A 27,544-nucleotide genomic window follows, 5' to 3' on the forward strand; every position below is an offset into this window, starting at 1 on the left:
CATAAAACACTGTCATGAACAAATAACAGCAAAATAATAATGTACATATCCGTACAAACTTTACAGATACTCAATAGAATCTATATTATCCAATATATCCAATCTATATTACCCAATATATTATATATTATCCAACACAAATATTTCCGTATTATAAACATGACCTTACAGGTTTTGGTAACCAAGTCATTTTCCCAGTTGTGTGACTCCACAGAAATAATTAGATGCTTAATTAAAATAATATTTTGCTAACGGTGTTCTAGTACTCTAAATATGTCAGATACCACAAGGGTAAAAAATAGTTAACATTTTAAATGAACATACTGTTATCACTCACACATGTCTGTCCAAAAATATATACCTTATTCTGGAGAAAACAGCATTTACATTTTCTTTATAAAAAGAAAAACCATTAACTGTAGATTTAAAGCAATTAAAACAATGCTGTATCCATTCTGCAAACCGTTTTAGGAAGATCAAGGTTGACAAAATAAGTAAATAAACTGAAGATGTTTTGGTCAATATGCATTACGAAACTACTCCCGTTCTGAATAATAATAAAAAACTTAAGAAGAAAATCCATTCAGAGTGGTAGAGATTAAGTATTTTCATGCTCATCAAATTTATAATAATAGTTTAGATTGAAAGAAAAGCAAAATCTTATTAGGCATTCACTAAAGCTTTCTTAACAAAAGGGCTTGTGGCCCCTTCACACACAAAAAACCCTTAACCCTTGACCTTTTCTCAGTTAACAGAATAAGAACACTGAAAATATTACATATCATATGAATGTTTGTTTTGTACAAACACTCTTCTCCCTCTACTCTTGGGTAAGAAAAAACGAAGTCCTCTATTTGAAACAGCCCAAGCCTGCTTCTTAAGTCATGTGACTTTTTTTTTTTTTTTTTTGCTAAGAGCCATGTGCTCGCGTATCATTTTACTCTGAAATATCTATGCGGATTTCAGCTCAACCTGCCTTTGCTTATAATGCATGACATGGGCTGTGAGGGAGCATGAGAACCATCTCTCTTAAAAGCAAGGTTCTCATAGTTGGCCTGTAACCATGGAAGCAGATGCTTCTTCCTTCTTTCTTTTTCTTTCTTTCTCTTTCTTTCTTTCTTTCTTTCTTTCTTTCTTTCTTTCTTTCATTTTTTTTTTGCCTTACCCCTCCTTACCTCTTTGCAGCCACGAGCTGCTCCCTATTGTTAAAAGAGGTACGCCTTGATTTTTCTCTGTCGTGACCGAACTTGTCTCTTCTTCAAAGGGCAAGATGCTGCAGGTCATCGGTCTAGACTGTTTGCACGGTCCAGAGAACAGCCTTGATGTAACCCTTGCTCCGTCTGTGCCACACCACCAGCCGTGCAACTGCAGACTGTGGGGGGACATTGGAGATCTGTATTTGAAAAGAAGTCCGTCTGATTTTGCCATTGTGCCTTTTCACTCATCGATCGAATGAATATCGAACCTTCTGTCGTTGCATGTGTGAAATAGATAGCTTAGCAAGCAGTTTTGAGCCCAAACCTGTGCAAAGGGCCAAACTGTTTCCTTTACTCCCAAGTAGTGTTCTTCATTAGATATCTGTTTCTCATTTATTTTATCCAGTTACATATTGATGTTATGCTTCTTCTGTACAACCACAATCGTTATTCTCAGGCTACATCAACCATCACCTTTCTTCTCCTCAGCTTTTAAAGTAATTTTCTTCCACATAGTCATAGTTAAGGTTCACTCCTCAGCAAAGTACTTGGATATCGATGATTTAAGGCTGTAAAAACTGAGTGATCATGAGCAGTCAAAAGTGTGTTAAAAGCACACTGTTGGTGCTTTGATTACTATTACAAGTAATAAAGCTAATTCAATGCAGAAATAAATGAAGCACATCTCACATTCAGAGAGACAAAGTAAGAAAAAGTGTTGCCTTTTTTAAAATGGAAGGAAAAAAATCATTTTTCACAAATGTGTAAAAAAAGAGAACTATAGCTTAATCTCTCTCACCACAAAGTCAATGAAACTTTGATCTGAAAATAATGGAAATGTTCCCTCTTCAGTAAAATGGCTACCAAACATATTTTTATTTGAAAGAATATATTTCATAAGGGGGGGGGGAGAGAAACCCTGTGAAAGTTATGTATAAATGTTTCGAAACCAAACCAAGCATTCAAATATACTTAATTTAAAAAGGAAAACAAACCAACAATCTTCAGTCCCCAAAGCACATAAAGTGACGTATTCTGAAAACTGTTGATAATCATGTTTTGCTCATCCTCAAATACTGTGACCAAATCTCTATGACCACTGGCTGTCAAAAAAAGGACGGGAAAGTTAACCCCCTGACAACTATCAGGATCTGTTCATTGTAAAGTATGCTTGCCTCTACTCCGGTCTAATAAAATTCGGAATCAAAAAGGGCTTATATATTCTTCAGACTGCTGCTTAGCAAGAACTGTCTATATATGACATCAGTATCTGTGTATGTTTTGAGATATCAGTTTCTCTGTACTTGGAATACATACCTATTTTGTCTAATTGCCAAAGGCAAAGGGGAGGTGCACTAAAGAATAAAGAAGGTTATTGTGACAGATGAAACATAATTCACAATGAATACTCTTTTCATCCAGACTTAAATAGAAGAGGATTACTCCAAGGAGAATTTTAGAAGAGACAGTATACTTTGATTCCAATAATATAAGGACAGGCCACAAACTGGAAAGGCACTGTAAACCTAAATAGGATTTTGCTGAAGATTTTGGATTTCTCCGTACTGGAAGAAGTGCTAACTTGAAGAAAGTCTGAAGAGAAACAGTCAATGCAAAGCAATATGAGCTGGGATTTTCTGGAGTGGATAATGATGAATGTTTGTCTTATATTTCTTCTTCATTTGACAGAACCTTAATGAAATGAGATCACGCTATTTCTTCAGTAAATTTGTTCTGTGAAAGTAGGTACCTTATTTTAATACACTTACTAAACTTATCTGGCTTCATAGAACTTCATTTGTTAATCTTCCTTCTATACTTTGCTTTTTCAGATGCTGGAGAAGTTAAAATTAGAAAATACTTACTAGAATAATTGTTTTACCAGATACAGGCAAATGTATTAGAACCAAAACACATTATATACATATAACTACACATTTATTTTACTTGCATTTTTGAAATTTTCAGGGGGGAATGGTTTAAACTGTAAATTGTTTAACTAATTCATTTTAATATTCTCTTTTGCTCATTTCACTTCCCTCTTTTTTAAAGTACATTTTGAGAAAATTAATTACTTATTATGATCATAGTTATTTAACAAGTAAACATAATAAACCCTTGCTTTTTCTACATTTTCATTTTCGTTGATGCAAATATATCTTAATTAACAAATACAAATAGGTGCATTTTATATGTTAGTCATTGTTGCTGCCGTTTTGCCACAAAACAATGTAGCAAGATATAATTTAAGCTAAAACAGAATACAGAGAATCTTAAATGGTAATACCCCAAAACAGTTTAGGGCGAAAGCACACATTAGATTCTTGTTATAGGTTTTCTTCATTATTGTATACATTATAAAATACTTCTAAATGACTGTAAGGATGAAAAATGGTTTCTTAATCGAAATAAGAAATGTTTTAAATAATAAATGTTCTATAGTATAGCTCTATCTTTACTTGTTTCATACTTAATGACATGCCACCCAGTTTCAGTTCTGAACAGCATGCTACACATTTTAGCAACTTGTTTGTCCACATATAAGATTACTGAAGATTAAATTAACATTTGAATTAATATTAGTCCAGACATCTGAAAGAAGATGCTGTCCATTGAGTTACATCCCCTAATTTTATTACCAAGAAAAAATGTCATACTATAATCTGTCACTACAAAAAACTATTCAGAACAATATATACGATACTATTCAAGCACTACTTTCAAATATCTATAATATCAAACTGCCTATATTCCTTGTAATAACAACCATGGCATAATTCAACATTTCTGTAGCCCTTTCTCATAGAATACGCAAGGATGAAAAGAAATAGTGAAATGCAAGCTATTTTATCATGTTGAGTACAGAGCAAGAGGCGTCAGCTCAAAAGACAAATAAGCTGAAAACAATTGTTTCATACAAAATGTCCATCTGTGTCAATTTCAGAGGTACGTGTTAAAGAAAAAGAACTGAGTACAGCCATTTTTATTTCATTTTGAATTTTAGTCATTATATGCTTCACTGAACCCTTATTAGAATATTTACTTTAAATATTTAGCTGCCATGAAGATTCTAAAATAGAAGGTTCCAATTTAAATCTTAAGATAGTATCTTTTAGAAAACTGTGACTACACTATTCATTTTTATCAAGTTATGTTTAATGAAACAAAACATTAAAAGCTGCAATCTTAGTAGCAAATCACTGCATCTGAATAAAGTGCTTCACAAAACAGAATGTTATACTAACCATACAAATTAATATTACATAGTAAAATTTGATGCCACTATATGCTTAGCTAGGTTGCATAACAGTATTGTAGATCAACATCTCATTTTTGTAAAAAAATATTGTAGTCTACTAAACAATATTATTTTAAATACTACATTATTGTATAGTATCCCTGCATGCTAATAACAATTCAAAATGCATATTTTCTGCAATTAATTGGCTATGTTAGTAAATATGAAACGAATGTTTAGTTCATTGTTTGAAGTGTGAACATTTTTGTTTAAAGACTGTTTGCATTATTTCCCTTGACCTTTTGTTGCTGTATGGTTATTACAAATTCAGCAGAGCAATTTAAACATCTTTAATTAAAACTATTTTGATTCGATGAGGCTAGGAGCCGCACTCTCCATCTTTTTTTAAAGAAGACTTTGATTTTATAAGACAAGCTGGAGAGGAGTCAAATCTGCCACATGCTGTGTGAAAAAATGCCACCCTGGTGTGAACAAAGGGTTTAGAATGGAGTCAAGAAGCGTGCAAGCTCAATGTGTAAGCTTTTCCTGTGAATTGTTCTGCCACAACCTGCAGGATATCAAGTGGGCCGGGAAGAATAGGCAGCTCTTAGAAGCTACAACAGAGAAACACTGGCAATCCAAAGTGTGTGAGAGCCTCTTTTGTTTTGCTTCATTACGGCAAACTGTTTTACCCAAACAGAAACTCAATTCAAGACCAAAAAAAGAAAAGGAAAAAGTCTGAGACTGGCTGAAGAACCAGTGGTATGTGCCTTTTTATCTTCTCACAGTCCGGAACAAGGTGATGGAATTTACAAATCAGATAATTCATGGCATGGGCCTCTCAACTCTCCTTCCAAAATATCAGAATAACTTGTGCTGCCCACCAAAAGAAAGAAAGCTCTGTGACCTCTTCCTAAGCTAACTGCTGTGAGATGGAGAAAAACATTAAACCTTTCTAGCTTTATACATTTCCTTCATGATGGGTGATGTTGAATTGAAAATAAAATTCGGTTTTTTCTTAACTCCAGTGGGTCAACTTATTTTCACTCTTGACTAATATTTGTAACTTTTTTCCTCATTACTTGGCAACAATTAATCTTCATAACATGCTCAAAAAACAATCCTCATAAAGTTTTTGACATTTATATACTGTTTTTTAACAACTGATATTCATAATCACCTTCAGTGATGGCATAAACCTACTCGTCTCTTAGTTCAAAGACACAATTTCATGTAAGCATTAATTTGTGTGGGATACGATTCACTGTAATTTAGAAAGTAATATACCATAAGTGTTCTAATCAAAATTACGAATGTTTTAGGAATTCTATATCAGTCATTATCAATCTCCACGTAAACAACAGAATATATTATCTTTTTATCCTGCATAAAGAATTCTGTAAGAATCACATTGTGAAAGTTTCTCTCTTCCCAACTTACAAATACAGATCAATCTGTTACTATCATTACCATCACACAGTCCATTCTATTTAAAGTATAATGCAACACAACACCCAAGGACAATAGATATCTTAAAAAAAACACAAAACTTATTTCTACAATGACTTTGTTGTCATTATAAAATTATTCCTAATTAGTTCACAGCTAGCTTAAAAACTAATATAATTGGATTTTAGCTAATTCTAGCAGAATATCAACAAGAGAAACTATTGAAAAAGGAATTTTAAATCTCACTTTAACATTAATAACTCTTTCATACTGTATATAACAGAGGGAGTCTGTCCAAAGCAAACACTCAGTATATCCCATAATATTTCATAGTTTTCCATTGTTTTAGATGTAGACATGTGTGTGTTCACATGGAAATATGATTTCCACCAAAAACTGGGAAGGGGGACTGAATAAGTCTGAAAACAGTCTCAGTAATCTGGCCATTATGTATTGCTAATAAGTGTGATTGAGCTGGTCAGTGTCTGCACTGCAAAGAAGCACATTTTGTTCATTCTAAAACACCAGGAGGAATGCGGGTTCAGGCACACAGTAACAACATAATATGTTGCATAATATGTTTGCATGTCCATTCAGAATAAGCCCCACTAAGATCAACGAACCTTACTCCCAAGTAAGTGTTAATAGGATTGCAGCCCAAGTAGCAGGTTTAGCAAAGAGGATATCAGCCTGGCTTCCTGTAGTAGAGCAAATGATACTGTAATTCTTTACTAGACCTGGCTGTTTGGATGTAACCATCATCCAATTTGCAGTTTTGAATTCCAGTGGTCAGTCCTGAGCAGAACACAACTCAAATTGCTCGTGTTATGAACATTTTTATTGAGTATTTTTGCTAGGGTTTTAAACATGATTTTAGTTCTTTTTGAACCATTATCCATTAACTCTTGTTGCACCATAACACTGTCTAATGTCCCTGCACATCTGAAACTCACACACTTCACCCTCTCCCTTACATCCTTCTCTCTTTATACACCGTGGCACAAGCACTGTTTTTCGGGGGGGGGGGGTGCCACCACATGTTTGCACTCTCTTTTATCAGTTACCCCCTTTCCCCACCTCAGGTCTCTCTGGACCCCATCTCTGAATCTTGTAGCCCTGCTATTTTTGTCTGAACTACCACAGGCTGCTTGTGCCCTCTGTGTCTCCCTCATGTGTTGCTTCTCTGTTCATATTTTCTCTTTTCTTTGGCCCTTTGCACCATCACAGTTTTCTCTGTGACTCTTCAATATTAGCTATATTCTCTCCTTCCCCATCATGCACATCTCTTTGTACCCCACCATCTTCCTCTCCCCACTTTTTATTTCTTCAGTCATCATTCCTCTCCTCTTTCACTAGTGTCAGATTACCAAACAGGCAGAGTAGGCCATGGGCCCCACACCTTTTAGGGGGCCCATGATAATGGATCAAAATAATATTGATTTAAACTTGAAATAAAATTGTTTATTAAAATTGTTGGTTGGCAAAATCATAAACATATTAGATTATCTGTGAGGTCCCCCCACAAGATTTCAACTGCCTAGGGGCCTCCACAGGGTTCAATCCAGCACTGTCCTTCACCCCTTATCTCTCAGCTCCTCACTCACTCTGATAAAAACACACGACTGTTTGACTGTCATGTCACACAACTACTTAACACAAACAGGTACGAAAAGGTTGGGGGCGGTTTGAATGCCGAAAAGAAGAAAAACTGTTGTCAACTGCATCACAAGCCTTTGGATTCTAAACAAGGAGCGGCAATGATCACCTAATGATTGTTGGCATATGTTGCCAACCAAGCACCCACTTTTAAGGGCCATGGTAAGAGGAAGGCAATCAGGTCTGGTTTAAACTGTGTGTGTAGAAAATACTTTGTGTGTCTGTGCCTGATCTGTTGCATACTGACTTCATTAAAATGTTCTAACATTCTAGTATTTTATAAAATATGATTCCCAGTTCAGTTTTGTACATCACTGTAACATCCTCAGTCTTTCTAATACAAATCCTTATACTTTCCCCATCTTCTATGTGGAAGACATTCCAGACCTGCAGTATAATTGTTGCAAGGTTTTGTAGTTGTCTTGTTTCCTTCTTAAGGCAGAATGTTGAGAATCATGTAGTTAGTCCGCCTCAAGGTCTGGTTGCAACACTGAGTTACATACTGTAATTATGAAGTTTTCTATGTTATAGTTTAGACAGTTCCTAATAATCAATAGAAATTCTGTTCACATCAATGCATTTAGGAAGCCATCTACACAGTAATGCTAATATTTCTTTCCTGAGTTGAGGGTACAAAAGCAGTTGTTACTTCTGCCCTTTTGTCATTACAAGTACTTAATGCATTTATATGGATGCATGCTAGAATCAAATATTCAAGAAATAAAAAATACTCAAAAATAAGGAATTTTCAAACCTATAATGAAAAGTCACAATCGGGGCTGAAACACAGGTGAGTTCAGCACTATGTGATTGAATATTATGCCATCTTTAAAACAGGCTGAAAGTCTCTGCATTTGATTGGAGGCAAAGATCCTGAATCCCGCTGCCCTCAGACTGGGGAGGATATTCATTTTGGGTAATTGTTCCTATTGGGTAATTGTTCCTATTAACTGATACCACATGTTCGTCAAGACACAGCCAATTAGTATTGTCCTGTTGAGTGGCTAGACCAAACACTTGGCCTCCAGCAGTATCACTGGTATACATTTTGTCTACCACTGTCTTAGTCTACTTTGTGAATCTAATGCTACCTATGAAAGCTCTCACCACAGTGAATAACTTCACATCTAAGATGCTACAGAGGTATTGTCAATTTTATTAAAGCTGAAACTTGAATTTGGACCTGTGGATGTGGCCACTAAATAAAATCTATCAGGAAAGTGACTGTCTTTGAATACAGTCAGAAACCTTTATCTGTGGCATGAGTTCATAATTGCCTACAGAGTTTCCAGGAGCTAAGCTCTCCTGAGTTTTACTTTTAAATATTTATTTCATCGTCAAATCTTAAACTCATCTGCTCACTACCAATACTGTTTCTTGTTGGGTTCAAATATACAGAATTTCCCCTACAACATCAAAATGAGAGGAAGATAGTAGGTCGTCTTATACTGTGTCAAACCCTTGGTCCATCTAGCTCCTTACAATCTGTCCTGACTGGCACCAGGTATCTTGGATATCCAGAAAGGAATCCTTCCTATCTCTACCTGCAGATGCTAGACTGAAATTGTGACCTTCTGCATGCAAAACATTTGCTATACCACTGAGCTCAAGCCCTCAAAATGATTCATCATAGATCGACTTCCGGGTTGACGCGATCTGGAAATGGCGGATTCCCTCCGAGCTCCGGAGGGAATCGGCTCCACTGAGGATGGGTCTTTGCCGCGCCGGCGACGCGGGGACCCTTAAAAACCGCAGGCGCGGAAGCCTGCGGACTGAAGACTCGGCGGGTGCCTTAAGCGCCCCCCCTGATTCGCAAAGAGCCTTTTTAAAGGCTGCGGAGGGGATACGGGGGTGGCGTGGCACTGAGAGTCGATCGCTACCTCGGTGGAGCGAAGCCGCGAGCCATAACCAGAGAGCGCCGACTTCCTTCCTTGAAAATCTGGATTGAAAGAACTACCCGTGAGTAAGACGGATTGGGACTTTAAAAATTTTTACCCTGAATTAGAGACGACCGGGGGGTGTGCTAAAAGGAAGTCCGCACCCCCCCCCCCCCTTGCAGAAGATCTAAGCAACGACATAAGAGCTAAGCTGGAGAGCCTACCCTTGGTGGGGTGAGTTAAAAAGGACATTAACTTTCAAGATTTTGCTAAGGGAAATCTTATGCTGGAGAGTGGAGTTTCAGAAGCCTTCTTTTTGTTTTAAACTACCCCCCCTCCCGGGCTCGGGAACGTCCTGCCTTTGTGCCTGTGTAAGAGCCGCGGAGTTTGACAGCTGTCAAAGCTGTCAAACGGGCAATTTAAAGCGGAAAATTGTTGTTTAAGATCCCTTTGGACTAAGACAAGCTACAATTGAATCAAAATTGTTGGAAACAAAGTGATAATAAGAAGCTAAAGGGTTGTTGAGCAAAAGATTAATAAGTAACCAGATTCCCCCTAGGGGGAACTCTGTGAAATTACAATGGATACAATGGCTGTGGATGGAAAGTTACTAGCCGAAATCGAAAGGATGTTTCAGTTGGTGGGAACCTTACAAGAGCAGAGCTTGGCCATGAATAAACAACTTGTGACTATGACCTTGGGAACAGGCAACTCTGCTGTTTGTGTTGAAGACCTGAATGAGAAAGAATCCACAGCTGAAGGGGAAACAATATTTTCAGAGGTGGAAGAGACTAAACAAGAAAAAGAGAAAGTAACTTTGGGAAGCAACATCCAAAAGCTGACATCTGTGGAATATAAGCAAGGAGACTTTGAGAACACACCTACCACAAGTCTGCGAAAGATGCAGAAGAAGAAGGAGGAGGCCCTGGGACAATATGGAATACAGGAACTTAAAATAAAGAGACATGATTGGGGCCTCCGTTTGGACTTTGGTTCTGAGGATACAGGCTTTGTGGAATTTTTCCAGCAGTTGATTACAAATCTCCTTGTGGGAAGAGAATATACTTGGATGCTGAAAGAGCTTTTTCCAGACTCGACGACTGACATAAAGGGTTACCAACAAGACCGGCGGAGAGGGACTGAAAGAGATTTGAAAGCCTCGGACGTGAGAAACCCAGGCTGAGAACCTCGATTTTGGACTTTCATTGGGAAGGGACAAAAACCGGGGATGGGAGGGAGGGAAGAGGAGATTCTCAGGAACTCTCAAGACTTTAAGGTTTGGTTAATATGACTTTTAATTAGGACAAAATGAAAAATCGATGGAAGAGAACTTAAGTCCAACTTAGGAATATTAATTTTAATTACAAAAGAGGTAATAAGAAGAATAAGATGGTTAAGAGGAGAAATACCAACTTGCTGATATAATTTTGGGAATTGGGATGCACGAGGGGGGGTGGGGGGAAGTCAGGGAACAAGGTTATGAAATGAGGATTGGCTGAATTTATACATGTCTTGTTATGTGTTATTTCTTTGTGTGTGTTTTGTTTTTATAAAAGTGGAAAACCCAATAAAAATTTTTTAAAAAAAACAAAAAACAAAATGATTCATCATATGGTCCATTCCAGTTCCTTGTACAGTATCATATCCCTTCACTTTCACAGAATACTAAGTAGAGGTTTAATATTGTGTTTTATGAGGAAAACATTTCAGCAAGCAAGGAGGGAAAATTGCACAAGAAATGTTATAAATGCTTCTCCCACTTGAGTAGCCTACTACAAAATAGTAAATTGGATCCTATATATTTCAGGTTGTGGGGGGAAATAATTACATATTCTTACATTGTATGGCTAGAGTTATGTTCTAAACTGTGAATTGAAGGAGGATAGTAGTAGCAGCAGCAGCAATTTTATTTGTTTAATTATGAGCCATAACAAAGATAAAAGACATTTAGCTCTTAATTTCCTAGCAGCCAATGTAAATAGAGGGACGCAAAATAACACAATTTCCCTTGTCTAACAGCAAAAAGCTCACAAATTCCCATGGTGTAACAATTTAAAGGAGGGTAAAAATATTCATAAAAGGTGAAAATGGTTAGACCAGGAAGACAATAGATTGCTCAAAAACTTTGACACACATTCTCTTCAGACATTTAGCTGAATGTAATGTAAGAACCTTAAAGGTTTGGGGAGATCTTTCCTTAATTCATAAATCCCTTTTATGAGGTTTACTATTGTTGTCTTGGCCTTATTTGAATAAAGATTATGAAAGTTTAATTTCAGGGGTTATTAGAGAATGGTAAAGGAAAACAAATCTCTTAACACTTTTGATATAGCTAGAATAGCTTGCCATGCCTTCCAGTAATGCTGGATTTTTAAGTACATTCCATTGATGGGATGATAGGTTGTTACAGGAAGTCCAGACTTCTTATAGCATCTTTTAAAGGTTATGGTTTCTTAATATGCATTCACAAGCAGTCACAATTTAGTTGCATTTAATTAATTTATTTCAATATGCATAGTATGACATGGGGGATAGGCACCTCTAACTCTACTGAAAGAGTTTAGGAATTTTTTCTCACAAACATTTTTGCATAATATACACACATTTCTTCCCTATTATCAAAAACATCCCATATGAGGTGCTTTCATTACAGAGTTGTGATACTTTCAAAGCACTCCAAAAAGCAAAATTGTGTACCTAAAGAAGTGTGCCTTGATCATCCTAATCAAAAACTAAATACGTAATGTTGTCTTCTCCTGTCTTCTGCTGTTTCACCTTGGTCCATCTCTCTTGCATTCTTCTACCAAAATTATTCATTCTCTCATTGCTCTGGTATTTACAGGGATGCTGTCTGTCATGTCGCTTTCAAACACTTTCAGTTTATGCAATGAAAAATATTTGATACACATCTGAACCCCGTAGTCTAGAAAAGTATCCACAAACTTACCTTAAAAACTAATTAGACAGTTAGTAATGGTAGTGACACAACTGATGCAATATACTTTGTTTCATTCCTGATGCCTTAGTCCAAACAAAATATGATGTTTCATAGAAACATTAACTGGGCATGTTTTATTTCTAACATAAACTGTTGTGGCGGTGGCTGCACAACCCCCAAATAGGCTAAACAGTTTTCCTTTTGGAGTTTATAGTAGCTGGGGGGATTTTCATCCTGATTGTGATGGTCCCAATCCTGACTGGGTTCCCCACCAAACTTCTTCACATTAGAAAAAGCATGCAATTAAATCAGAAGAACAGCTGTGTGTGCTGATTTTTGCAGTGCCTGGATATCAGGTGAGAGCCCCTGCCAGATTTTATAGCTTCTGGACTAGGAGAGAGCAGAACGGTTGAAAACCCTGACAATAAGTAAATAGATGTGGCTGTACATCGCTGTGTCTCTGCAATACTCCATAAGAGTCAACTTGGAACTTCCGCTGCCATTTGCACCTCTGAGAATATTTATTTTGCGTATCTATATCCCACTTGCTTACCAGAGTTGTCAAGACAGCTTACAATATATTGTAATAATATTTCTGTTACTATGGCGGGAAAAGTTGTATGCAATTCCCCACCCTATCCTTCTTGGCCTGGAAATAGCTGCCCAAGCCACCAGATGTTGGTCCCTCATAGCCCTTACCTTTCCTACTGGGCTGGCGCTGTCTCCCACAGCTTCTGGATCTGAAAGCAGATGCAAGAGGCACTGGGGGAGCAAAGCCTCAGGTGTTTCAGCAGCCCAAATTAAAAATAAAAACCTTGCATCTGAAACAGTTGCAAAATAGTTCTATTGAAATGAAAACTCTGTTCTTAAGAGCTACATAGAACTATGGTACGCAAACTAACCTCCGGAGTATGTATACCTGAGGAAAGCCCATAGTACTGTAGTACCAATTCCTACGGTCTGAATACGAAAGCATGCTTTCTCAGAGGCAGATAGGAAGCTGCCTTACACAGAGTCAGACCATTGGTCTGTCTTGCTCAATATTATACCACGTAGAAACAGCTCTCAGGGTTTCAGACAGGAGAATTCCCCGTCCTAACTGAAGATGCTAGGGACTGAATGTAGGAAATTTTCCCTGAAAAGCAGGTGCTCTACTCCTAAACTACAGCCTTTCCATATTTCTGATTCAGTTTTCCCTCTACCTCCTTAAGAAAGTCATATTATCTAGCTCAAGAAGTACACAAGGGTGTGGCTACTTAATAGGTTTGCCTTCCTTCAGTCTCTTCATGTTCTCTACCACCCATCCCACACCCAACTTTTTTGCGCTGTATTGGACTGCAAGGGAGTAGTACCAATGTTACATCTACTTGAAGTATCCAGTCCCATCCATTCTGGGTCCCTACTTGCATACTCATAAGGCAGATCATTACTTATTTTTCACGTTCATAGCAAATACTCTCACTGACTTCCTATTTCATGATAAACACATCACCAAAAACCATGAATAGGAAACCTGTGGCTGTTCAGAAGTTGTTGGACTTCAAACCCATCATCCCCAGCAAGCATGGTCAATGGTTAAGTATGATGGATGTTGGAGTACAACAACATCTGGAAGGTCACAAGATCCCCATCCTTGCTGAAAAACACTCCGGCAAAGACGGTTTTTACATGTCCTCTGACCATGCTAAGAATCTTTATACTATACAGAATTCTTGCTTTCTGTGTTGTAATTTTTAATGACCTATTTGCACATATCTTTCCCAGTGGATGAAATAAACTGAAAAGGAAAACATGGTAGAAAAGGCAGCTTAATCTGTTTTACCTGCCAATGGGAAAATTTGGTGTAAACAAGAATTTCTCTGGCAAGTGACAGCATGAACACATGGAAGTCAAAGACTGTTAACTTTGATTAAGATGCAGGTTGAAGCAGGCCTTCCATTAAAATTGCAGGAGAGTGTTAGAAGCTGAACCTGGAGAGCATTCAGCCTATAAAAAGAAGTAAGAGCTTAGGAGTTTATTAATAGTGACAAGAAGAAATCTAAGTATGGAAGGAAGGCTCTACCAGGATGAGATATGCTGATTCATACAGGTTAAAGATAAAGTGCAATTGGGAATAATTTGTCAAAAACAATAATAAGACTATGAATCCTAAGTATACATATTGAAAATAAAACCGAATATGAAATTTACTGGTAAGCAAATTTAGTAAACTTAAGCTCCAATCAGGAGCCAAGTTGGGCTACTTCTCTTGCAACTAACTCTGGCTTAGAAATCCTGGCTGCCATGAATTCATTTCAAAGGTGAGTTGTGAGAATTGCAGGATAGACACTAAAAGTAAAATAAACTCTGCTTAACCCCCGCTAACTCCTTTCCCCTTGCAACTCTCCATATCCACCATTCCCATTCATGGTTCCAGATGCAAGTTTGCTGTTCCTTACAAGCCCACTGAAAGAGAGCTATCAGGCCTCTTGATTGAGCACCATGACCATTGATAGTTGAAAGGAATATGACTATGATATAGCTATCTCAAACTGCAAGATATTTATGAATATCTACCAAAAGAAAAACCCTAGTTCTCTTCCCATATTTTCCATCTGCAAAAAGGAAAGCAGGGTCATTTGCACATCAGTGTTACACGAAAACATCTGTAAAGGAACATCCAAACATAAGCAGTTGAATACACACAGATATCCCATGTCATAAGGGCCAGTTGTGTGGAGCACCTATGTACATTTAGCTGCGAAAATGTAGTAGTAGTAGTAGTAATAATAATAGTAATAGTAATAGTAATAATAATAATAAAAATGTATTTGTATTCCGCCTTCCAAGACTGGGCTCAGAATGGCTAACATCATAAAACCAACACAACATGCATAAAAACATACATCAATTAATTAAAATACATCTTAAAATTAATTCAGACAAGTTAAAATCTGGGCAGGTGGCAATTATCAGGTTGGAACTGAGAGTGGTTAATACTTGCCAGGACCAACTGTTTCCACTTATCATACAAGGACCTGTGAGCAGGTTGAGGGCCTCCTTTGGGCTTGTTTTATACAAAGGAAAGTAAGTCAAACTGCATCCTGCCCAAAGGCCTAGCAGAACGGCTCTGTCTTGCAGGCCCTGCGGAAAGATGTCAAATCCCACAGGGCCCTTGTCTCTTGTGAGAGAGCATTCCACCAGGCCGGGGCCACGGCCAAAAAGGCCCTGGCTCTGGTCGAGGCCAGTCTGATCTCTCTGGGGCCTGGAATCTTTAGGATGTTGTTATTTGCAGCCGGTAAGGTCCTCCATGGGGCATACCAGGAGAGGCAGTCCCATAGGTACGAGGGTCCTAGGCCGTATAGGGCTTTAAAGGTTAAAACCAGCACCTTAAACCTGATCCTGTACTCCACCGGGAGCCAGTGCAGCTGATATAGCACTGAGTGAATGTGATCCCATGGCGAGGACCCCATAAGAGGTCCTCGCCACGGCATTCTGCACCCGCTGGAGTTTCTGGGTCAGTTTCAAGGGCAGCCCCACATAGAGTGAGTTACAATCATCAAGCCTGGAGGTGACCGTCGCATGGATCACAGTGGCAAGGTCAGGGTGAGAGAGGACCAACTGCTTAGCTCGGTGGAGATGAAATAATGCCGCCTTTGTTGTAGCTATAACCTGTGCCTCCATAGAAAGGGAAGCGTCAAATATTACACCCAAACTCTTGACAGAAGGCGCTGGCACTAATTGTTCCTCCACAAGGGATGGGAGTTGGCCCTCCAACCCCATATTGTCCCAACCCTGCCAAAGGACCTCTGCCTTCGAAGGATTTAACTTCAACCGGCTCCCACATAGCCATCCAGCCACAGCTTCCAGACATCTCATCAGTGTGTCTGGGGCCAAGTCAGGATGGCCATCCATCAACAGAAAGAGTTGGGTGTCATCAGCATACTGATGGCAACCCAAACCAAAATTCTGGACAAGCTGGAGCATAAAGATGTCGAAAAGCATCAGGGAGAGAATTGCGCCATGCAGTACTCCACACACCAAGGAGTAGCGCGATGGCAGCTCCTCCCCCCCCCCCCGGCGTGCTGCCATGTAGGTGGTAGGAATGTCTTTCAGTATGAAATGGGGATAAAATGAACCCATGAAAGTAACAAAATGATTCTTCAATCCCTAATAGATATCCCTTTACAAATGTTTGGGTTGAGTTTGAAGAAGTTGACAGGTGGGGCAGGTGGCAGAAATAGGACCTGCGGTGAATTCACATTCATCCTTATCCACATGTACACTCTACTTGTGTCTGAAAAGAGTTACTATCTCTAGGTAGTCAAGCTGTCAGTAGACTTGAATAGCTTCATTATTGTGAAGAAATGAAATATGATGCACCTTGAAGTAATCCATTAATAGAAAAACAGTTTTTAAAAGTCTATAGATAGCTATTGATGAGTATCTCTGCAAACTATATTAGCCAACTTAACAAAAAAGAACAGCTTCACTGAAATTACAGATGTTTCAATTAGTTAGCTTTCTATTTATAACACCTTTAAAACTGCTGACAATATCTGAATGGATATCATTAGACAAATGATATCTTCAGATGCATTATTCTCCCTCTCTCTCTCCCCTTCTCCCTCCCTCTATCTTTCCCCTTTCTTATTTTTAAAATAATCTTACATCTTCTAGCCAAAGGCGCTTGTCTATATGGCTGGACAGGTAGCCCATTTAATTAAACCTGCATTGAACATGCTGTGTTTGCTGTTGATAGGCATGGGTAAGACAAAGACAAATGCCAACTCAGCAGATATTGCTATTCAGAATTGTTTTTAAACATCTTTAATCTCTCATTCAGATCACATAGTATCTTTGATTTGTCTTCCTCCTTCATCCCCTCCCAACACTCATCAGTTCAAAACTGCTTTATCTGGAGTGGTTGGTGAGCAAAGTGGGAATCTATGCAGCCTATCCATCACTTTTTCTCTTAATTGAATGACACCAGAATTAGATCGATAAAATGAAACATGAGACAACTTTGCATTTCCACACTCACTTATTCTCCCTTCTCTATTACTCCCAGCCATCATCGTGACCAGAAACACTAAGCATGGCATTTGAACACTGTTGCCAAGCACACAAGCTGTTAGTATATGAATAAAATTGCCAGGAAAACAATAACACTTTTACATTAGAAGAGGCCAAGAAGTCAATGCAAACAACATTAGCTATGCCCATTCTGAAGGGTTATGTTACTGACAAAAAAGAGAACCCACAAATTCTGTTGCTTCCAGAGTAACTCCACCCATTCCCACCTCCCTTTCCCAATTCCTTTCCAGCTGTGTCTGATTGTGTGACAAGTCGCTGATATGACCTCTCTGCTCAATTCTGCAAGTTTCACAATAAATCCAGACCAGCTGTGATTTCCTTGTATACAAGGTTCCTAAGCTCTCCAATGCATTATTGATAACCTCATCAATGTGCAAAATGCAAAGGCTGACACAGTTATAATCCAGCCTTTTCTTGAAAAGCTTTAGCGTTACCAAGCGAATCAACAACAAAAAAAGGAGAGAAGACAACTAAAAGTGGGCATTTTGGTCAATTGCACTCGTAGTTTTTTTCCATCTGGTCAATATGATATGCTGGTTCCCCCTTCTCCTATCCTTTTCAACATTATTTTGCATTTTTCCACTGTGGCCATATTTTTATTAATCTCACTGTGTATGCAGGAATTATTCACTCTGAAACTATATATTTATATAAATATAAAAATATTATGCTGCCTTTAACTATTACCCCAATTATTTATTTCAGATTTTCAGATAAGTATACATAAATCGATGGCTAGCCAACCAGCTCAAACATACTTAAGAAAAAATGTTTAGTATGGGAACAGCAAGTAAGATTTCTTCTGACATGCAAATATTTTGCTACCAAAGTAACATGGAGTTGGTTCTTAGCACAAGTGATCAAGTAGGAGTTAAACTGCACACTATATTAAGTGTGCTTACACCTCACCACTGCCCTTTTCCAGCAAAAGCAATCAAAGTGGGCACTAGTCGAGACTGGGCACAGCACAGGGAAGGTTAGGAGTGAAGGAGGTTTAACCCTTTCTACTTCACACTGCTTTCCAACTGAGTCTTGTCCTGACAGCTGCAAACAGCACCTGCAGGGGGAAACAGATCAAAAAGTGATCTGCTTCTAGCACCTTTGTTCAACACTCATTTGGGATACCATTGCCAGGAATGACAGTTGGGTTACTATGACATTTCTCTCTTCCATCACTTTGCATTTATAAAGGTAAGGATGCACTTTGATAGGCAGAGTTCCACAAATATGGAGATTAGGTGTTGATTAGTGGGAGCTAGTTATTTCCCAGGGGCAATATGAAGTTGAAATTGTAAATGACCTTTTACCAGCTCAATCAGATCCTTTCTTCTTAACAAAGTACAGAAAAATGAATTAGCTATCAACTTTTCCAGTTTTCTAATTTATAAACAGCTAGAACAACTGTCACAGTTGCATGCACGATAAATACTTTTCTCTGTTACGTTTCCCCCCCAGTACCAGAATAATATGTTGACAACAATGAGAAAGTAAGATGATTTAAGTGATTGTCTTCTCATCTGCATCACACAGTATTGTCACTTAAATAAATCAGTTTTTGACAATAGATGTTTTCATGTTGGAAAATATTTTTAATAATACAGAACTTTTGCTTTAAGCCTAGCAATAAAATACAGACTTTAACAAAACAGATATATTCAAGTTAAACTTTTTAAGAAGTTGGAAAACAGCATTAGGTTGGATCAAATCAAACACGTATCTAATATGGCAGATTTCGACCCCCCACCCCAAACCAGGACCAGCCAGCTCCATTTGGGAGATCCATCTACAAGGGGCATCATGACAATGGTGGGAGGCGTAAGCTACCTCTGAACATAGTACTTTTGTTCAGCTATAATGGTCAAAATTCATATCAATGTGCACTTGAGTCACATGAGTTATGTGTCATTGATGCAGTGTTGGTGATGGGTGTATGTTTATATGCACCAGTTCTCCTGTTATGGTCCTCAGGAACTTTTAAAATGGGCAGACAATGCATAATGTCACCTGTGCAGTTCTGAAGTGCCATGCCTGAATCAGAGTCAAATTCCCCCACCCAGTGTCAGGAGGAAAAGAAGCAAGAACAGCAGAGGAGCTGTGGATCATGCAGAGCATCAACTTTACATGCAAAACATTCCTGACTTCTCCTGGTAGGGCTAGGAAAAGACTTCACTCTGAAACCCTGGAGAGCTGCTGCCAGTCAGTGTCAACAAAACTGAACTATTTTGACCTGGTGTGGCATAAGGCTGTTTCCTGTGTTCCTATAAAACAAATAAAAGCCTGTATAAGAACTATAAATTCTAAAAGAAAATGGGAATTGTCATCTATAATAAAGTTGGAGTGGAAAATCCACCCTACAAACTTATATGCAAAATTAGTAAGTCTGAACGGGGAAAACATAGAAGGGCAGGAGGCAGCTGGTAAAAACCAAGCAAATATTAGATAATGACTTTTTGCTATTGAAGTCTCCTCAGGGTAAACAACTGGTAGTGCCAAAGAAATTCAGTGATATGATGTGTAAAAGTAGATAATCTGTACCATAGGTTGGTCACCTGATTCAGAATAAGATTGCATGGTATTTGTCAGTATTCTGCACCGAGAAGTAAAAACAAAACAAACTTTCACTAGGGTACAAAGAAAAAAAAATCATTGCAAATCTATTCTTTGTTTGTTAAGTATTGTTACTTAGTTTATATAATAATGCCATCATTTTGATTATTTGTTTTAAAGTATACTATTTTAAAAGGGACATACTTAAAAGGTTTCCATTTATTAGTATCAGTATTTATTTTGTTACTATTTTATGACAATAAAGCAATGAGGCAGTCATTTCAACAATTATTGCTAATGACACAAATAGTGCAATTAATTTTGGGGAAGTTGCTTCTATTTTCTTTTTTAGAAGCAACTACTTTCAAATTAATTGTGGGAACTGATTAATTAACACCCTTTGCCATCTCTTACTTTCCAGATCCTACCAGTTTGTGAAATGTTAAAGCCATATTTCCTCGAAGATAACTGGAAAATCCTGCTGATTGGATTTGCATGAAACAAATGCATATCACATTTTGAGTCAAGTTGGGGTTTTTTAAGAAGCAAAATGTTACATGAAAAAGAAATGAATATGGGGAAAGCTGTACCTACTGCAGAAGGATCAAAGCTATACCATTCATTACATAACCTATGGGGAAATTTTGGATGATGAAATTATTGTGGGAAAAGATCTATGCACAATTTGTTCAAAATTTGCTGAACATCAAAGCCATGAATCCCGATTAGGGATATAAATTGTACACCCACCCCATTCTCTTTTTTTACTTATTTACTTGGTCATTTGGGAGGGGGATGAATACTTCTTCGTCCTATTCTTGTTCTGATCCCGGACGGTTTTCTTCACACTGATTAAATGCAATATCACTAACTGTCAGGGGTGGAAAGCAACGTCAGCTCAGATGTCTCCACAACGGCATTGCCTCATGCACTCTTTCTGCCCTGGCTTTGCCTGTTTCTGGCTTAGTAGCACAAGGTCATTCAAGCTTACTCAACATTTTAATTGGCACAACTACTCAGCAGCAAACCCTCACACAAGTGCCAGCCTCCTCCTCCTCATCCCCAAACCCACAGGAGTAAAGCACACAATCGGCAGAGCGCTTCCACAAGCCTGCCACACACGTCCACCTTTGTACCAGGTTCAGCATCCTTGCCTTCAGCCAGACATTTGTCTCATTATGCAGATTCAATCACATTTTGATTTAAACAAAAACATATTATAGCAATCCATATCGGCTATTTGCATGGCTTGTGTTTTCATAATGGCACGAAGGCCTATTAATAAAACCTACTTGACTGAGAAAATATTTGAAGAGCTCTGCCAAAGCCTACCACGGCAGCAACTTTGAAATTTCCATATCAAATTATAAACTTTGAATGCCTGAAGCACAAATAAACATTCTAAAGGCTTTTAGCCACAAGGAGATAAGATCTCTCTCTGGGGAGAGTGCCTCCAAACTGCTCCATTGCCTTTGTGCAGACTACTGGAATGTGCTTGCTTTTCATTTCTTTCTTTGTGTCTGGCTCTCAGGCCTCACAGGCAGTGTCTTAAGCCAGGCAGGGTCAGTGCAAACAGAGAGCAGCATTCATGGACAGATCAAGTTTATGTGAGAATCTGCTCCTCCTGTGCCCTCAATTTCCATTTGAATTGTTAATAAAATCTCAGCCTGAAAAGCACATGATCCCATCAGTGGAGAAGTCATGCAGAGAATCCTCCAGCTCAGAAAAACAAAATTTCTTTATCTTTCTCTCTCTCTCTCTCTTTTTAGGCACCCCTCTCCCGCATTCATGGAAATTATGCCATCTAACCTTTCCTACTCCTTAGCATGCCCAACCCCATCATCATACCACCTGATAGCCGGTGAGGAGTTCGCCTTTAAAAACAACAACTAGACGAAGAAAACAGCAAACACAAAAGAAAGCATTTAGAGAGCAACAAAGAAACTAGAATAGCAAACACTTCACCTTTCTCAGACGTTACTGCTGTGGACATCATTCGGCAAACAGAAAACACTTTTCACATTTTTACATGAATTCTGAACAGCTGATAAAACTGCATGGAAGAAATTCCCATTGCTTTCTGACACTAGGTGTCAGAAACTATGGATCCACAAAGATAATGCAAGGTCACGTATAAAGCAAAGAAAAAGGCCACCGCGCAATTAACTTGGTTGCCTGGTGCAAATACTGTGCAGGAACAAGAGCCATTCTTTGCTTTACGTAGCGGACATGCTTCTTCCTAACCTTGCCACGAACTAACTGGGCCTCTTGTTTCTTCTGGCTTTGCTCCTTGCAAACTGTTTGAATATATTGAACGCTTTTCAGAGGGATGGGCTGATGAACGAAAACATGAATTCCCTCTTACCCCTTAATAAGGGTTAAAGGGGGTGCCAGTGATCAATTGCAGAACAAAAGGAGAGTGACTGAAGATTCTAAACAATATACTTTGAGCCTGGCTTTCTAAATTGCATTCTCCATCTCCATCTTAAAATAGCTCTCAGTTTAAGGAGAAAATGTAACTCAAGTAACTAGTGCATAAAATATGCATGACAGCCACTAGGTTTCCTTCGAATTATGAAATAGTCTTCATGGAACATTCCAGCTGTGAATGAAGTATACACATGATAGGCTATGTTTTCATATATGTTTCCATATTAAATGTTCAAATCTGGTTGCATTAGGCACTCATATGAAAATTATTTCAGATCTACTCTTAGTACCTTATCTGCAAGTAATTCCTAACCATGAAGGTTGCCTTACTTCCAAAACAGTCTTAGATCTTGAACTGCTTTATGAACAGTTCTAAGGCTAGAACTGCAGTTCCAAGGCTAGAACAAAGAATATTGGGAAAGGTTTCGGGAAGCCTGGCTAACATTTATTATTTTAATTATTTAGTCTTTTACATTTATACACCATCTACCATGTAGCTCAAGGTGATGGACATGTGATTCTCAAGCAGCCACACACATCTATGCAATGACCAGATCCAATTCTGCTTAGCTTCCGCAAGGTGGTGGCCTAATGTGCCTTTAGAACATGCCCTGGGACAAGTTATGTCCTAATAGACAGTGGAAATTAGACCAGAAGGGTTTCTGTAAACAATGTAAGCTGCAGAAAGATGGGACTGGGATAATTCTTCAGCATGTATAGGGGGGTATACAAATTCTAATAATAATAATAGCTTAAACCACCAAGCCAAAAGTAACTCATCAGTGATGTATGGTGGTCTAACAAGAGCTCAATAAAGGGGTTTTGCCTGTAATTGCAAAGAAAGATGGGTTGTCAAACATCTAGCAGGCCACCATACCTGACTCATAGGCTGCATTTGGTCTAATGGATCCTAACTTGGGGAGCTGGTGGCCTGTTAATAAATACGCTGGGAAATTATTATTTGTAGAATTGCAGTTGCTTTGAATAACTTTCTAACTGGACGTCTATAACTTTTGGCTGACTATGGACCCACTCCAAAAACTGTAGGCACTTTGGCCCTGGCTGTTCCCTTGCTAAGTTGGGTGTGTCAGCCAAGTAGGAGGAAACACATCCCCCACTTCTTTTGACTATCTGGTTCCTACTTGGTCCAGGCACCTGGGAAACTCAGTGGGGCCAGAATCAAGAAAGTCCCCTGTCTCCTCTAAGGAATGGTTTTACTCCCTGCATTGCTGAACGCCTCATCTACCACTCTTTGCTGCTCTGGGATAGGAAATAGAGGTAAGGGGGCTTCTTTGGCCCTTCATCTGCTTAGGAGCCCAGAACGCTTCTGCCAATGGCAGTCATATGGGCAGCCTTCATGCATCAGTTTTTAATGGAAAGAAAGGGAGTCTTTGGCTGCTTACCCCTGGAGCTCCTTGGCCATATGACAGTTAAACCAATAAACAGACCACCTCCAAATCTCAGGCATCCGCCCTGCTTTGCATCTGAGAAGGGTTAATACAGCACCCGACACTGCAGTTCCAAGGCTAGAACAAAGTCTCAGATAACTGGATTTGTCCGATGGAAGCAGTTTGCTTACCATGGTAAGTAAAGATGTGGTAGCCTGTTCAAAAGATCTCACTACGTTTAAAATCTCTATACTATTTCAAAATAAAAAGGGGGTAAAGAGAAGCAAAAGGTCATATGTTATTTGTTCCTTATAAATAGATATTATTTGTTGTCCTACTGGCAGCTCTGAAATTCCTGCACTTTCACTTATTTCACTTTCCAACCGATTTCTAGAAATCAAGAAGTGATTCAGAGGAAAACTGAAAGACAGTACAGATCAAGGATAGTTAGGGACACTTTTGACTTCCTTCTCTTTCATTTCAGGAAAATGGTAAAGAACAGTGTGAATGACAAAAATCAAGGCATTGTTCACACATTTGGTTACCTTGACATTGCAACTCCTTAACTCACTTAGACCTTTGGTTTATTTATAGAAATTAAGAGGGAGAGTTGAAAGGGAAGAAAGAGCCTATAAATAATTAAGGGATCTTGATTCACTTTCCTTTTATCTAAGAATGATCTAAGAATGATCCAAGATAATATGAATCAAATATATGATTAAAATATCTGTAAACAAGAGTGCCTAGTTTTCATTACTTAGAACCAACAACTTTTAAAACTACCCTGGATATCCTTGATTGTGTGAATATGATTTTGTTATTAGGGAATAATAAGTCATAATGCAGCTGTTGCTGCTAAAAACTTGGAAATATTTCTTTAATGTGAAATGACTTGGGTGTCTGCTAGTTTAAAAAGTAATTAAAAACGAATGTATCCTAAATGGACAAAATAGTGTGTGGGAGAAAGCAAAGTATCCCTTGTCTTGCTAAGACTGAAATAAGGCTCCAGACACACAACCCTGTTTTTTCCTTTTATCGCTGAAACTAATGAGTAATAACTTAGCTCTAAAAACTGCTATTACAGGCCAGTTATTATGGATAACATTTTCTTATTACATGAGCACAGTACGTATCAGTGAGAGGCAATCAATTGTGAACAGGCCTTAAGAAAAGCCTGAAATTATACGTGAAGCAATGCCTGATACAGCAAACAAAGCAGACAAAAGACCTGGGCCTACACAATACTACTTTCCACTTTAATATCACAGAACATACACAAGAGAACACATTCAAAGCCGGTGGTCCAGGACTGAACCACTTGAGCTGGCCTAGGATGCTTCTACCTAATATATTATGTGCAGAGGGTGTTCGTTTTTAACGTGAAGAAAGAAACATTTAAGTAGCTGATCCCACCCCACTTCCAGCCCACTGGCAATCTGATGTGGAACGTTCCAGCAGCTTGTGATATTGCTGTTGCTGTCATAGGAGCCAATCCTGGGAAGCTGTGGGTACTTGGGCACCCACAATAATACACCGTATTTTTCACTCTATAGGGTGCACTTTTCCCCCTCCAAAAATTAAGGGGAAATGTTTGTGCGTCCTATGGAGCGAATGCAGGCTCCTTGGCTTCAGCGAAAGCAACGCAAAGCCTCCAAAGCGCAGAGGGAGCGCTCCCTCCACGCTCCGGAGGCTACGCATTGCTTTCGCTGAAGCCGGGAGAGCAAGACTCTCCTGGCTTCAGCGAAAGGAACCCGAAGCCTTTGGAGCGCAGCGCGAGGTTGCACTGCGCTCCAAAGGCTTCGGATGGCTATCTCTGAGTGCAGTGGGACCTCGCGCTGTGCTCCAAAGGCTTTGGGGTTAACTGCGCAAAGCCTCCGCACGGCAGCGGGGTGCCTTCACCCCGCTACCCTGCAGAGGCTTCAAAGGCTGTCCCCAAAGCCAGAACAGCGAGATGGAGCACTGTGCAGTGCTCCGTCTCGCTATTCTAGCTTGGGGATGGCTGCGCAAAGCCTCCGTAGGGCAGCGGGGTGCCTTCATCCCGCTGTCCTCCGGAGGCTTTGCGGGCTGTCCCAGAAGCCTCTGCAGGGCACGGGAATGAAGGCTCCCCATGCCCTGCGGAGGCTTTGCACAAAGCTAGACCAGCTAGAGGGAGCGCTGCGCAGTGCTCCCTCTAGCTATTCTGCCTTTTGGATGGCCCCGTGAAGGCACCCCGCTGCGCAGCGCTCAGTCTCGCTATTCTAGCTTCGGGGTTAGCTGCGCAAAGCCTCCCCAGGGCTATCCCAGAAGCCAGAACAGCAAGAGGCTATCCCAGAAGCCAGATCCCTCTCGCTGTTCTGGCTTCTGGGATTCAGAATTATCTTTTTCTTGTTTCCTCCCCCCCCCCCCCAAACTAGGTGCGTCCTATCATCTGGTGCGTCCTATAGAGCGAAAAATACGGTAATCATGGGGGCTGGCACTCACAAAGTCAACGAGAAAAGGCAGTAGGCGGCAATGGTGCTGCCTCTGAGAGAGAAGCAGTTCATCTCCACCCTCTGCCTCTGCGTCTGAGCCCCTCCCCGCAGAAAAGGGTGCCTTGCTCACTGGCTGCAGAGAGGAGGGAGAGGAGCCACCCTGCCGCAACGCAGATGCGCAATGTCACACACTCCATGCACAATGTTGCTTTGCATTTTTTGAGGAGCCCCCCTTCCCAAATGCAATGCGACATTGCATGTCATATGTGACATCACACATACTGCATGCAGGCGTGTGCGTGTGACATCGCAAATCTGTTTTGTAGCAGCGGGCACACACAATCCTGAAGGTGAGGGGGCACCCCCAGGTTGGTGTAGTTTGGCTCCTGGTAATAAAGCTAATTTTCTTTGATCGGCATTGCTAAGCACCATTTAAAAAATAGATTTGAGTGATCTAAGGAAGAGTGAAAGAGGAAAAATATCAAAGGGGGGGAATTAAAATATTGTTAAAGGTAAAGGACCCCTGACAGTTAAGTCCAGTCGCGAACGACTCTGGGGTTGCGGCGCTCATCTCGCTTCTGAAATATACTCAGAGTCCTGTAGTGATTTCATGCTCTTTATTGCAGCTTGTAAAACAGTGATTTAATTGCCCCCCAAACCTCAGGCTTTTATATACATTATTTAAACAATGAGTCCTATCTGATTGGCTGATTCTGCTTCCCTCCTGGAGCCTGACTGGTCTTTTCCTGCAGGCCAATCAGTTGTTGCATTCTACGATCCTACTTGCCTATTGTTCTAGGATCCAAGCTTAGTACATAACACCTTACTGGCCGAGGGAGCCGGCGTACAGCTTCCAGGTCATGTGGCCAGCATGACAAAGCCACTTCTGGCAAACCAGAGCAGTGCACAGAAATGCTGTTTACCTTCCCACAAGAGCGATACCTATGTATCTACTTGCACTTTGATGTGCTTTCGAATTGCTAGGTTGGCAGGAACTGGGACCAAGCAACGGGAGCTCACCCCGTCGTGGGGATTCGAACCGCCGACCTTCTGATCAGCAAGCCCAAGAAGCTCAGTGGTTTAGACCACAGCACCACCCGCGTCCCAAAATAATGTTAAGCTTAGTGAATTCTGAAATACTTCTATACAGACAGAGATTAACATAAATGCTTGCATTCTGAGTTAAGAGGTTATTAAGCAGATAAGGCAGTTAATAACAGAGTATTCAAGTGTATTCTTTTCATGTGATCATCCAAATTATTCTCATATATAATTCAACACAATTGTTTGACATCCCTG

At 39.5% G+C, this 27,544-nt stretch overlaps 2 long non-coding RNA genes across 8 annotated transcripts in view; one reads left to right on the forward strand and one right to left on the reverse strand.

The window, feature by feature from the left end:
- The window catches only part of LOC310705843, a 246,338-nt gene that overhangs the window by 99,956 nt on the left and 118,838 nt on the right, over window positions 1–27,544 (reverse strand). The window lies entirely within an intron of this gene.
- Window positions 2,271–5,456, forward strand: LOC310705939. Its single transcript, XR_014525538.1, has 2 exons — window positions 2,271–2,938; window positions 3,990–5,456. It is a non-coding gene; the product is annotated as an uncharacterized lncRNA (long non-coding RNA).

This window comes from Podarcis liolepis (genome assembly GCF_965112155.1).
Source record: "Podarcis liolepis genome assembly, chromosome: 4".
Classification (NCBI taxonomy): Eukaryota; Metazoa; Chordata; class Lepidosauria; order Squamata; family Lacertidae; genus Podarcis; species Podarcis liolepis.